This window comes from Pleurodeles waltl, chromosome 2_2, assembly GCF_031143425.1.
Source record: "Pleurodeles waltl isolate 20211129_DDA chromosome 2_2, aPleWal1.hap1.20221129, whole genome shotgun sequence".
Taxonomy (NCBI): domain Eukaryota; kingdom Metazoa; phylum Chordata; class Amphibia; order Caudata; family Salamandridae; genus Pleurodeles; species Pleurodeles waltl.
In genome coordinates this window covers 745,472,936-745,486,025 of record NC_090439.1, presented here as the reverse complement: position 1 = coordinate 745,486,025, position 13,090 = coordinate 745,472,936, and the positions used below count along the sequence as shown (strand labels likewise).

At 43.0% G+C, this 13,090-nt stretch overlaps 1 protein-coding gene across 2 annotated transcripts in view; it reads left to right on the top strand.

Moving 5' to 3' along the window:
* Positions 1–12,191, top strand: part of RPL7 (ribosomal protein L7) — a 55,470-nt gene extending 43,279 nt beyond the window's left edge. For both annotated transcript variants that reach the window (XM_069220355.1, XM_069220357.1), the window contains one exon: positions 12,064–12,191. The gene's annotated coding sequence lies outside the window, so the exon portion shown is untranslated. The remainder of the gene's footprint in view (positions 1–12,063) is intronic.
* The last annotated feature ends 899 nt before the right edge of the window (positions 12,192–13,090 follow it).

Genomic DNA, 13,090 nt, shown 5'->3' with positions numbered 1-13,090 from the left:
GCCCAGCAGTGAAATTCTCTCCACCCACCATCTCTCCAAGAGAGCTAAGATTCTGGTTGTGTTGTTACTCATAACCTTTGTATCTGCATAGTAGTACAAACAGATGTATGGTCTAGCAAGAGAACCACGACATCTCCATGTATGTAGACCTTACAGAAATGGATTGCTGAACTGGACTACTAAGTAACCCAATTAAACAATGCAGATGGTGAAAAAACGTCTTATACCTACACTCCTCACTATTTGTTGGTGTATGGGGGAAGATCTGTACCCTCTGACTTGATAGTTCCCCACCAAAGCTTGATAGTCGCCCAACAAAGTCAGCCCTTGAAACAGCTTTTCAAGAGGCAGTGTTGGATGCTGGCAGGTACCATGAAATCGGCATTTTCAAGTTATTTTCGTAAAATAACATTATCTTCTCACTTATTGACAAGTGCCGTTCTGACTGAGCAATTGCCTGCAAACTGGGGACCACAAGTCTTTAGTTTTCTAGTCCTTTCCAGACCCCTCAAGCCAAACAGTGCCTTCAATGTCACAAACCCTCACCACTCAACACCAGTTGGGGGATGGGGGGAAGAGACTTACCGCATACTACCACAACTGGGCAAACATAACTACGGACGCATGGGTCCTAGCCATTATCCAACATGGTTATTGCATAGAATTCATAAATTTCCCACCAGATGTGCCCCCAAGAGCACACTATGTCCAAACAACACTGAGACCTGTTACAGTTAGAAGTTCAAGCATTGTTACAAAAACAAGCAATAAAACTAGTGCCCAAACATCAAAAAGGTACAGGTGTCTACTCCCTGTACTTCCTAATTCCAAAGAAAGACAAAACGTTGAGACCCATATTAGACCTCCGAACTCAATCTCTACATCAAATCAGATCACTTCCACATGGCAACACTTCAAGACGTGATTCCCTTACTCAACAAACGACTACATTTCAATGTTCGATCTAAAGGATGCATATTTCCATATACCCATACATCCTTCTCACAGGAAATACTTAAGGTTTGTAATACAGGGAGTGCATTACCAAATCAAGGTGTTACCATTCGGGATAACAGCCTCAAGGGTATTCACAAAATGCCTTGCAGTAGTAGCCGCTTATATAAAGACAGCACATGCACGTATTCCCCCTACTTAGACGACTGGCTAATAAAAAGCAGCACACAACAGTGTCTGCTTCACACACAATACGTTATAGAAACTCTACACAAACTAGGGTTCTCTATAAATTACCAAAAATCACATCTACAACCGTCCCAAATACAACAATACTTGAGAGCAACACTCAACACACAAGGTGATTGCCACTCCCAAGTCCACAAAGAGTACAAGCCTTCCAAAATATAATATTAAACATGCACCCAAACCAACACTACCAAGTGAGGTTTGTAATGAAACTTCTAGGCATGATGTCTTCATGCATAGCCATTGTCCCAAACGCAAGACTACACATGCAGCTCTTACAACAGTGCCTAGCAACACAATGGACCCAAGCACAGGGTCAACTCCAAGATCTAGTGTTGATAGACCGCCAGACACACTTCTCGCTTCAATGGTGGAACCCTATAAATTTAAACCAAGGGCGTCCATTCAAAGACCCAGTGCCTCAATACGTGATCACAACAGATGCTTCCATGATGGGGTGCGGAGCACACCTCAACCAGCACAGTATAAAGGGACAGTGGGGCACTGTTGGCAGTGTTTCTAGCATTGAAAGCATTTCAACCACTGATAGCCCACAAACACATTCTTGTCAAAACATGACAACAATGTTATTACCTAAACAAGCAAGGAGGGACGCACTCGTCACAACTTTGTCTCTTGGCACAAAAGATTTGGCATTGGGCAGTTCACAATCACATTCGCCTAATAGCACAATACCTCCCAGGGATTCAAAACCAGTTAGCCGACAATCTCAGTCGAGATCATCAACAAACACACGAATGGGAGATTCATCCCCAGATCCTACAAGATTACTTTCTACGTTGGGGAACACCAAAAATCGACCTATTCGCAACAGAAGAAAACGCAAAATGCCTAAACTTTGCGTCCAGGTACCCACACCCTCTGTCCAAGGGCAATGCGTTATGGATGAGTTGGTCAGGGATATTTGCTTGTTTTTCCCCCTCTCCCACTCATTCCTTATCTGGTCAACAAACTGAGTCAAAACAGACTCAAACTAATACTCATTGCACCAACTTGGGCTCGCCAACCGTGGTATACAACACTGCTGGACCTATCAGTAGTACCTCATGTCAAATTACCAAACAGGCCAGATCTGTTAACTCCACAAATACAACAGATCAGACACCAGAGTCCAGCATCGCGCAATCTGGCTCCTGAAGTCTTAGAATTCGGACATTTAAATCTTCCACAAGAGTGTATGGAGGTCATTAAACAAGCGAGAGAACCTACAACAAGACATTGTTACGCAAACAAATGGAAAATATTTGTTTGCTACTGCCACACTAATCAAATTCTACCACTACATGCCTCCACAAAGAACATTGTAAGCTATTTATTACACTTACAAAAGTCTAATCTAGCTTTCTCTTCATTAAAATCCATCTCACTGCAATATCTGCCTATCTGCAGATTACACATACAACATCACTGGTTAGAATCATAGTCATTAAAGCATTTATGGAAGGACTAAAAAGAATCATACCCCCAAGGACACCACCAGTACCTTCGTGGAACCATAATACTGTATTAACACGACTCATGGGCCCACCATTCGAACCCATGCGTTCTTGTCATCCTACATCTGACTTGGAAAGTAGCCTTTCTAATAGCTATCACATCACTTAGAAGAGTGAGTGAAATACAAGCATTTACTATTCAAGAACCCTTTATACAAATACATAAACAAAGTGGTTCTCCGTACAAATCCAAAATTCTTACCAAAGGTCATATCACCATTCCATCTAAACCAAACTGTGGAACTCCCAGTCTTCTTTCCACAACCAGACTCAGTAGCTGAAAGGGCCTTGCATAAATTAGACATAAAGAGAGCACTAATGTATTACATTGACAGAACGAAACAATTTCGTAAAATAAAACAATTGTTTGTAGCTTTCCAAAAATCTCATGCAGGTAACCCTATATCCAAACAAGACATTGCCAGATGGATAATTAAATGCATTCAAACCTGTTACCTTAAAGCAAAAAGAGAATTACCCATTACACTAAGCACATTCCACTAGAAAGAAGGGCGCCACAATGGCTTTTCTTCGAAATATACCAATGACAGAAATTTGTAAGGCAGCCACTTGGTCTATGCCTCATACATTTACTAAGCATTACTGTGTAGACGTGTTAGCAACACAACAAGCCACAGTAGGACAGCTGTATTAAGGACATTATTTCAGACAACTTCAACTCCTACAGGCTAACCACCGCTTTTGGGGAGATTACTGCTTTGTAGTCTATGCACAGCATGCGTATCTGCAGCTACACATGCCACTGAATGGAAAATGTCACATACCCAGTGTACATCTGTTCGTGGCATGAGACGCTGCAGATTCACATGCGCCCTCTCACCGCCCCCGGAGCCTGTAACTGTTTATTAGTTGCATGAAAATTGTAAATATTTAAATAAATATTATTTTAATAGACACTATGTACATACATTACTACTCCATTGCATGGGCACCTCTAGTATACTCACAACTCCTACCTCACCCTTTGCGGGTAAAACAATCTAAGATGGAGTTGAAGCCCATGCACAATGGAGCCGAAAGGGAGGAGTCACTCGATCCCGTGACTCAGACTTCTTCGAAGAAAAACAACTTGTAACACTCCGAGCCCAACACTAGATGGCAGGATAATGCACAGCATGTGAATCTGCAGCATCTCATGCCACGAACAGATGTACACTGGATAAGTGACCTTTTCCATATATCTTCTTTAAATTATGCCCATAGGTGTTTTCTTCAAAGGGGGGCAGCTGCGCTGCGATCAAGGGCCAGGAAACATTTCAGGAAGGCCTTGTTTGAAAAGGGAGAATCTCCTCTTTCAAACGAGGCCTTCTTGAACGGTGGGGAGGGGGGAGCTTTTTTTTTCCCCCAACCAGAGCAGGAAGCAACCTTGCCTCCGCTTCCTGCTCCAGTGGGGAAAATAGATTGTGACATCCGGGAGCATCGCACCGTGCTGATGTCAAACAGTTGGGAGACACGGAAGCTCTTCTGTGTCTCCTAATGGATATTTCAATAAAGCAAAATTCTCTGGTGCAGAGCACCAGAGGATTTTTTAACCCCCTCCCTGGTGTCAAGCACTGGTCGTGACCAGCACCAGGGAGATGGTGTGGGTGTCGGCAATTGCCCGACACCCGCACTATAGAGATTAGTGGGGTGTTATCTTTTTTTAGATAAGAACCGCAGTACTCTGTAGACTTTTTATTAACAAATTAAATATGTAAAAATTTAAAAATGCACTGTAGTACACTATTTGTATAATCTAGTCTTTTTAAAAAAACAGCATGTGTAGCTGCAGATACACATGCTGTGCACATCCCGCCATCTAGTGTTGGGCTCTGAGTGTTACAAGTTGTTTTTCTTCGAAGAAGTCTTTTCGAGTCACGAGATCGAGGGCCTCCTCCCCTTTCGGCTCCATTGCGCATGGGCGTCGACTCCATCTGAGATTGTTTTATTTCCACCATCGGGTTCGGACGTGTTCCTCTTCGCTCCGTGTTTCAGTTCGGAAAGATAGTTAAATCTCGGAAAATTCGACGGTATTGTTTGCTTTCGGTATCGGGTTAGTTAACGCAGATCGACACCGAATTTTGAAGAGCTCCAGTGGCCCTTCGGGGTTTCGATTCCCTGGCGGGGCCTGGTCGGCCCGACCACATGTCTTCAAGGCTAATGGAACGGACCCCATTCCGCTTCTGCCCCGAATGCCCCAACAAGTATCCTTACACAGATCAGCATCTGTGTTTGGTCTCTTAGCGTTTTCCTTGACAGGCCTCGCAGGTATCCTCTCTGTTCGGGAGACAGAGAGCAAGAAGACTACAAATAGTGTCGGTGCCGTCAGGACACCAAGACTTGGAGGAAGAAGAAACCTTCTCCATAGCGGAATCGGACGAGGTTGAAACCGAACAGATGCCGAAAACCGTGAGTAAGACGTCATTGCACAAAACTCATGGAAAATAAACTAAAGCCCAGGGGATGCCACTGCCAACAGGCCATGGCTTAACCCGAAAATTAGTGACCGACCATCGGCACCGAAAAAGGGCACACATGTGTCGGAGTCATCCGACTCCGGTCGAGATACCGGCACAGAACAGACTCGACACCGGGTCAGAGCAATCTCGACATCGAGAGAACGGCACCGAAACGAGTCGGCACCGAGATATTGGAACACCGAAAGCCAAGAAAGTGTTTTCAGAGCCGAAAAAGACGGTCGCAAAGGTTTTGATACCGAAACATTCGTCCTCAGAGCCGAAACCAAGTTCCTACATAGAGGAACAGGGCCTGTCCTCACAGATGCAAAGACACAGATTTGGACAGGAACTTGAGGCAGGGGAGCCAGATTACACTCAAAGAAGGCTCCACATTCAGAAGGACACAGGGAAAATCAGTACTCTCCCTCCAATCCGAATTAAAAGGAAACTTGCCTTCCAAGAGAAAGACAAGCAACCACAAGCAAAGGTGGCAAAACAAATAACTACACCACCATCACCACAGCGCTCACCACAACCATCACCGGTAGCCACTCCACCAGTGATGCAGTCTCCAACTCATACAGGAATGAGTCAGGATGATCCTGATGCATGGGATCTTTATGATGCGCCAGTATCAGATAAGTCCCGATTGTTATCCAGTGAGACTATCACTACCTGAGGACAGTACTGCCTACACACAGGTGGTGTCAAGAGCAGCTGCGTTTCACAATGTCGCCCTGCATGCAGAACCAATTGAAGATTACTTTTTGTTTAATACTGTCGTCCACACATAGCCAGTACCAGAGTCTCCCTATGTTACCGGGCATGCAGAAACACTCAAAGCAAGTGTTTCAAGAGCCTGTGAAAGGCAGGGCCATCACTCCAAGGGTGGAGAAAAAGTACAAACCTCCACCAACAGACCCTGTGTACATCGCGCAGCAATTGACACCGGACTCGGTGGTAGTAGGTGCAGCTCGCAAAAGGGCAAACTCGTTCACCTCGGGAGATGCACCACTACCCGACAAGGAAAGTCGCAAGTTCGACGCTGCGGGGAAAAGGGTCGCGGCACAAGCAGCCAACCAATGGCGCATTGCAAATTCACAGGCCTTGCTATCCAGATATGCTAGAGCTCATTGGGACGAAATGCAACATTTCATAGAACATCTACCCAAAGACTTCCAAAAGAGGGCACAACAAGTGGTGGCAGAAGGCCAAAGTATCTCTAACAACCAGATACGGTCGGCAATGGATGCAGCAGACACAGCTGCAAGGACTGTAAATACAGCGGTTGCCATACCGAGACACGCATGGCTACGCACCTCAGGATTCAAGCCAGAAATTCAACAAGCGGTCTTGAATATGCCTTTTAACGGACCGCAGTTGTTTGGGCCGGAAGTGGACACTGCTATCGTAAAACTTAAAAAGGACACTAATACGGCCAAGACCATGGGCGCACTCTACTCCCCACAGAGCAGAGGCACATTTTGCAAAACAGTTTAGTGGGGGGTTTCGAGGACAAAACACAGAACCCTCAACCTCACTAACAAGACCCACATACCAAAGCCAGTATCGGAGAGGAAGTTTTCGTGGGCAATACAGAGGTGGACAGTTCCAGAAACCTAGGGGAAAGTTCAAAGGTCCCAAAACCCCTCAAAATAGTGACTTCAGTGTCACAAATCCCCAACATATAACACCAGTGGGGGGGAGACTGACCAATTTTTACAGGAACTGGGAGGAGATAAGACATGTGGGTCCTAGCCATTATCCAGCATGGTTATTGCATAGAATTCCTACAATTCCCTCCAAATGTCCCACTGAAAACACAAGTCCAAACACATGGATCTCTTACAACTGGAGGTCCAAGCGTTGTTGCAAAAAGATGCAATAGAACTAGTACCAAATCATCAAAAAGGAACGGGGGTTCACTCAATGTACTTTCTCATACCCAAAAAAGACAAAACTCTAAGTCCCATTTTAGATCTCAGAACACTAAATCTTTACATCAAATCAGATCACTTTCACATGGTGACACAAGACTACATGACAACATTAGACCTCATGGATGCGTATTTCCATATACCCATACATCCTTCACACCGAAAATACTTAAGGTTTGTAATCCAAGGGATAAATTACCAGTTCAAAGTGTTGCCATTTGGAATAACAACAGCGCCAAGAGTCTTTACAAAATGCCTGGCCGTAGCAGCAGCCCATTTCAAAAGACAGCAAATACGTGTGTTCCCGTATCTGGACGACTGGTTAATCAAAACCAATACGCAAGAACGGTGTTCACAACACACAAGATACGTTATAGAAACCCTTCAAGTTAGGATTCTCAATCAACTACCAAAAATCACACCTACAGCCGTGTCAAGTACAACAGTATTTGGGAGCAACAATCGACACAAGAAAAGGAATCGCCACTCCCAAGTCCACAAAGGGTACAGGCATTCAAAAACGTAATACAGACCATGCAACCAAACCAGAGGTTCCAGGTAAAACTTGTCATGAAACTGCTAGGCATGATGTCATCATGCATAGCCATTGTCCCAAACGCAAGATTACACATGCGGCCCTTACAACAGAGCCTAGCATTACAATGGTCACAAGCACAGGGTCAACTTCAAGTTCTAGTGTTGATAGACCGCCAAACATACACCTCGCTTCAACAGATGCCTCCATGGTAGGGTGGGGAGCACACCTCAACCAACACAGCATCCAGGGACAATGGGACACTTAGAACTACTAGCAGTATTTCTAGCCTTAAAAGCATTTCAACCACTAATAACCCACAAACACATTCTTGTCAAAACAGACATGACGACAATGTATTATCTGAACAAACAAGGAGGGACGCACTCAACACAATTGTATCTTAGCTCAAAAGATATGGCATTGGGCGATTCACATTCGCCTACTAGCGCAGTTCATACCAGGGATCCAAAACCAGTTAGCCGACAATCTCTCTCGGGATCATCAACAGATCCACGAATGGGAAATTCATCCCCCGATACTACTAACTTACTTCCAAAGGTGGGGAACACCGCAAATAGACCTATTTGCCTCAAAAGAAAACTCAAAATGCCAAAACTTTGCATCCAGGTACCCACAGGCTCAATCTCAAGGCAATGCATTATGGATGAGTTGGTCAGGGATATTTGCACACGCTTTTCCTCCTCTCCCACTCCTTCCGTATCTAGTAAACAAATTGAGTCAAAACAAACTCAAACTAATATTGATAGCACCAACTTGGGCACGACAACCTTGGTACACAACACTACTAGACCTATCAGTAGTACCTCATATCAAATTGCCAAACAGACAAGATCTGTTAACTCAACACAAACAGATCAGACACCCGAATCCAGCATCGCTCAATCTAGCAATCTGGCTCCTGTAATCTTAGAATTCGGACATCTAGACTTTACACAAGAATGCATGGAGGTCATAAAACAGGCTAGGAAACCAACCGCAAGACATTGCTTCGCAAATAAGTGGAAAAGATTTGTTTATTACTGCCATAATAATCAAATTCAACCCTTACACGCATCTGCCAAAGATATAGTAGGATACTTACTACAATTGCAGAAGTCAAAGCTAGCTTTCTCTTCAATAAAGATACATCTTAACGCAATTTCAGCTTATCTGCAAATTACGCACTCAACTTCATTATTTAGGATACCAGTCATAAAAGCATTTATGGAAGGCCTAAAAAGAATTAAACCACCAAGAACACCACCAGTTCCTTCATGGAACCTCAACATTGTATTAACACGACTCATGGGTCCACCTTTTGAGCCCATGCACTCTTGTGAAATGCAATACTTAACATGGAAAGTTGCATTTTTGATTGCCATCACATCTCTAAGAAGAGTGAGTGAAATTCAAGCATTTACCATACAAGAACCATTTATTCAAATACACAGGCATAAAGTAGTTCTACGGACAAATCCACATTTTTTACCAAAAGTGATCTCACCGTTCCACTTGAATCAAACGGTAGAATTACCAGTGTTCTTCCCACAGCCAGATTCTGTAGCTGAAAGAGCACTGCATACATTAGACATCAAAAGAACGCTAATGTACTACATTGACAGAACAAAACTAATTCGAAAAACAAAACAACTATTTATTGCATTCCAAAAACCTCATACAGGGAATCCAATTTCTAAACCAGGCATTGCTAGATGGATAGTTAAGTGTATTCAAACCTGCTATCTTAAAGCAAAGAGAGAGCTGCCTATTACACCAAAGGCACACTCAACCAGAAAGAAAGGTGCTACCATGGCCTTTCTAGGAAATATTCCAATGAACGAAATATGTAAGGCAGCAACATGGTCTACGCCTCATACATTTACCAAACACTACTGTGTAGATGTGTTAACTGCACAACAGGCCACAGTAGGTCAAGCTGTACTACGAACATTATTTCAAACAACTTCAACTCCTACATGCTGAACCACCGCTTTTGGGGAGATAACTGCTTACTAGTCTATGCACAGCATGTGTATCTGCAGCTACACATGCCATCGAACGGAAAATGTCACTTACCCAGTGTACATCTGTTCGTGGCATTAGTCGCTGCAGATTCACATGCGCCCACCCGCCTCCCCGGGAGCCTGTAGCTGTTTAGAAGTTGATCTTGAACATTTGTAAATATATTACTTTAAACTTCATTATGTACATACGTATTCACTCCATTGCATGGGCACTATTACTAGCATACACAACTCCTACCTCACCCTCTGCGGGGAAAACAATCTAAGATGGAGTCGACGCCCATGCGCAATGGAGTCGAAATGGGAGGAGTCCCTCGGTCTCGTGACTCGAAAAGACTTCTTCGAAGAAAAACAACTTGTAACACTCCGAGCCCAACACCAGATTGCAGATTCACATGCTGTGCACATCCTGCCGCGACTAATGCCACGAACAGATGTACACTGGGTAAGTGACATTTTCCATATATATCAAATTTGTGACCAAGCCAACAAGGGCTAAATTCCTGTTATAAATTTTGCACGGTCCACTATAGGTATTTTAACAGCCCTCCAACTAAAAGTTGTCTGCTAAACGGACTGCTGTTTAGGTCTTTCCTACAAAGGCCACCCACAAACAAAATACATTAACAGAAGGTAGATTCTTTGGAGTGCCGCTTACAAAGCCAAAAATAAAGCATTAAAATAACTCATATTTTAAACCATGCATTTGGCTACATGCATCAGGTTACCTCCTGCGAGTCCCCCTATATTACTCCTGGATGCTCAAATCCTGAAGGACATTTGTGAAAAGAATAGGCCAGCTAGCGGTTGTTCTGGTGACTTGTATTAAGGCTGTGGTTTACTGGCCAGTGGGGATGGCATAATAAGCCTAACATGTAATTTGATATGAATTTAACTTTTCCAGAAGTATTTGCGAGTGACTGAGTGATCTTGTCCTTGATTGGAGCTTGAACTTATACATGTTTTGAGCCATAGGATGTATGGTGAGGTTAATGAAGCTAAACACTGGAGAAAATGAAGGTCCTGTTTTTTGTTATTTACAGTGCTTACATCATTGTAACTAACAAAAGGAAAACATTAAAGGAAGCATGCAATTTTGGCAGAAGGGTTTCAGAACTAGACTTGGTGAATTGAGACTTAAGTGCTTGTGCTAACATTTCAGTACAAAAGATGGCGGGGGGGAGAAATAGGTTGCTCAAAAGCTACAGTACGGATAAATTAGTATGGCTTGTAAGGTTGAACTGTGACAGTTTGGGGGTAAGTGTTGGCAAATAATTTGACTGAGCATATGGGCTTGGCTTGGACTATAATCTCTTGTCCCTTACACAAGTGTAAGGGATTTGGAATTAAACGATGCAGGAATTGGCTAGAAAGACTGAGTGGCCAAAATGAGGTATACTGCACAGAGTCCAGGTTTTTTTTTTTTTTTTTTTTTTTTTTTAGTGGACAGGGGCTTGCTCTAGCAATCCCAAGCAAGGTGCTCTTTTAGGGGGTAGTGTGGTCAAGCAACCTTAGGCTTATTAGAGAGGAGAGTTAAACCTCTGCTGCATGCACAGTCAATAAACGATACACATGACTCAAGGAGATTGACGTCCATTTATTAAATTGACACATCTGTATATAATTTTAGGCACCAAGATCACCACGATCAGGTAAGGATGTTGAGGTCAATCTTTTATAGGTTTTAAAAATTAACACTGCAATTTCTGAAGCGGTAGTGTTCTATGAAGGAAAGGCATATACTGCGTACAGGTACTTTACAGTGACTTACAGGACCAATCTTCTGTAGTTAAGGTAAGTAAAGGGCAAAGTCCAAGGAGGCACCAACGAGGCACTGGGGCGTCCAGGTGCATAGGTGCTTTTCATCGTCTGGTGCCCTAATGTTATCCTAAAGGGAGAGGAACATGCATTGCATATAGGTACTTTACAGTGACTTACAAGACTGTCCTTCTGCAGTTAAAGTAAGAATGAGGCAAGGATCAAAGCAGCACTAATAGGTCACTTCTGGAGGCACTGGGGCATCCAGGTGCAGAAGTGCTTTTCAGCCTTAGGTGCCTTAATGTTATCCTACGGGGAAGAAACAGATACTGCAGAAAGCTTTTTTTTTTGAGACGAGTATGGGGAAAGGTTCAAAGCCACACCGACCGGTTTACACACAGGTTTGCCAGGAGTTTGATTTCTCCATTTGATTATTGCGTCTGTTTACATAATGCTGCTTTAATGTTCATGTTTAGCTTGTGCTGCCCTTAATGAAAAGTATTGTGTGATTTATTTAAATGTCCAAAAGTGTATGCCTTTAAGGTTAGATTAATCTGCCTTGTTTTCTTTATACAACAGTGTTCCGCAAACCGCATGATATAATGACTTGTTTCTGTTCTCTTCTAGGTGCCCCCTTGAAGCTTCTACACTTGGTCAAGTTTGTCTGTTAAATAAATTTCGGTTACAAAAAAGTTTTTATGTACTAGTGGCTTTTTTTAAAATAAATATATTGCTTTGCTAATGGCAAAAGTAAATGATGCTCTTGATGGTTTTAAAACTAATGACAGTGACACGTCTGAAGGGGAGTAATTATTTGGCATCACCGTGCCTCCTGTTGGCGGATGAGGGATCAGATATTAAAACTCCTTTTCATTGGCTGGTCATGGTAGTATACAGAAACTCACTGCTTCGCATAAATACACTCTGGATCATTCTCTACATCAAGTGAGTGTTTTACAACTACTACCTAACGTAGCATTTAATTGGAGTTCAGACACTTAAACTAGCAATATAAGAGAAGCATGTGTCGTGTTAGGCTTCCACTGATTTTTCCAGTCAAAAGAATTGTGCAACCAAGGATGTTCACACTGTATGGTAAGCAGTCAGACTTTTCGGCATTTACAACTGAATCTATCAACTTTATTATGAGCCATTATATTTTTCACGCCAGAGCTGCAATTTAAGTCCTTCCCACCTAAATGTTCCACTTTGCTCCTTTTTTTCGTATAGGAGTAACCATTTTATAACTGGAGCTTCTTGCGATTCAAAAGGAGAAATTATGCGTGTCATGGATGATTGAAGGCATTAGCTGCTTTCTTTGGTAACCTTATCAATATTCCTCTTCCCCAAAATAAGCATTTGATGAGCAGCATTTGCGACCATTGCTGAACCCTTGATAGTCCAGACATGCAAGAAGTAGCCTCAAAGGGTTTTCTGACTACAGAATGTCATAAGGCCTTTGAGGGCTAGAAAGGCAGCATTATATAATGTACCAATTTTTAAATCACCAGACTATGGTCACGCCTTATTGTACAGACTGAGGCTCCTTATCAGCTACAGACTGATCCAAGGGAATAGAATTGGGCAGCCATTGAGAAAGAATGCTTTGTGATATTGTGGACTATGAGGAGGTTCCTGTCTTTTACCAAGTTAA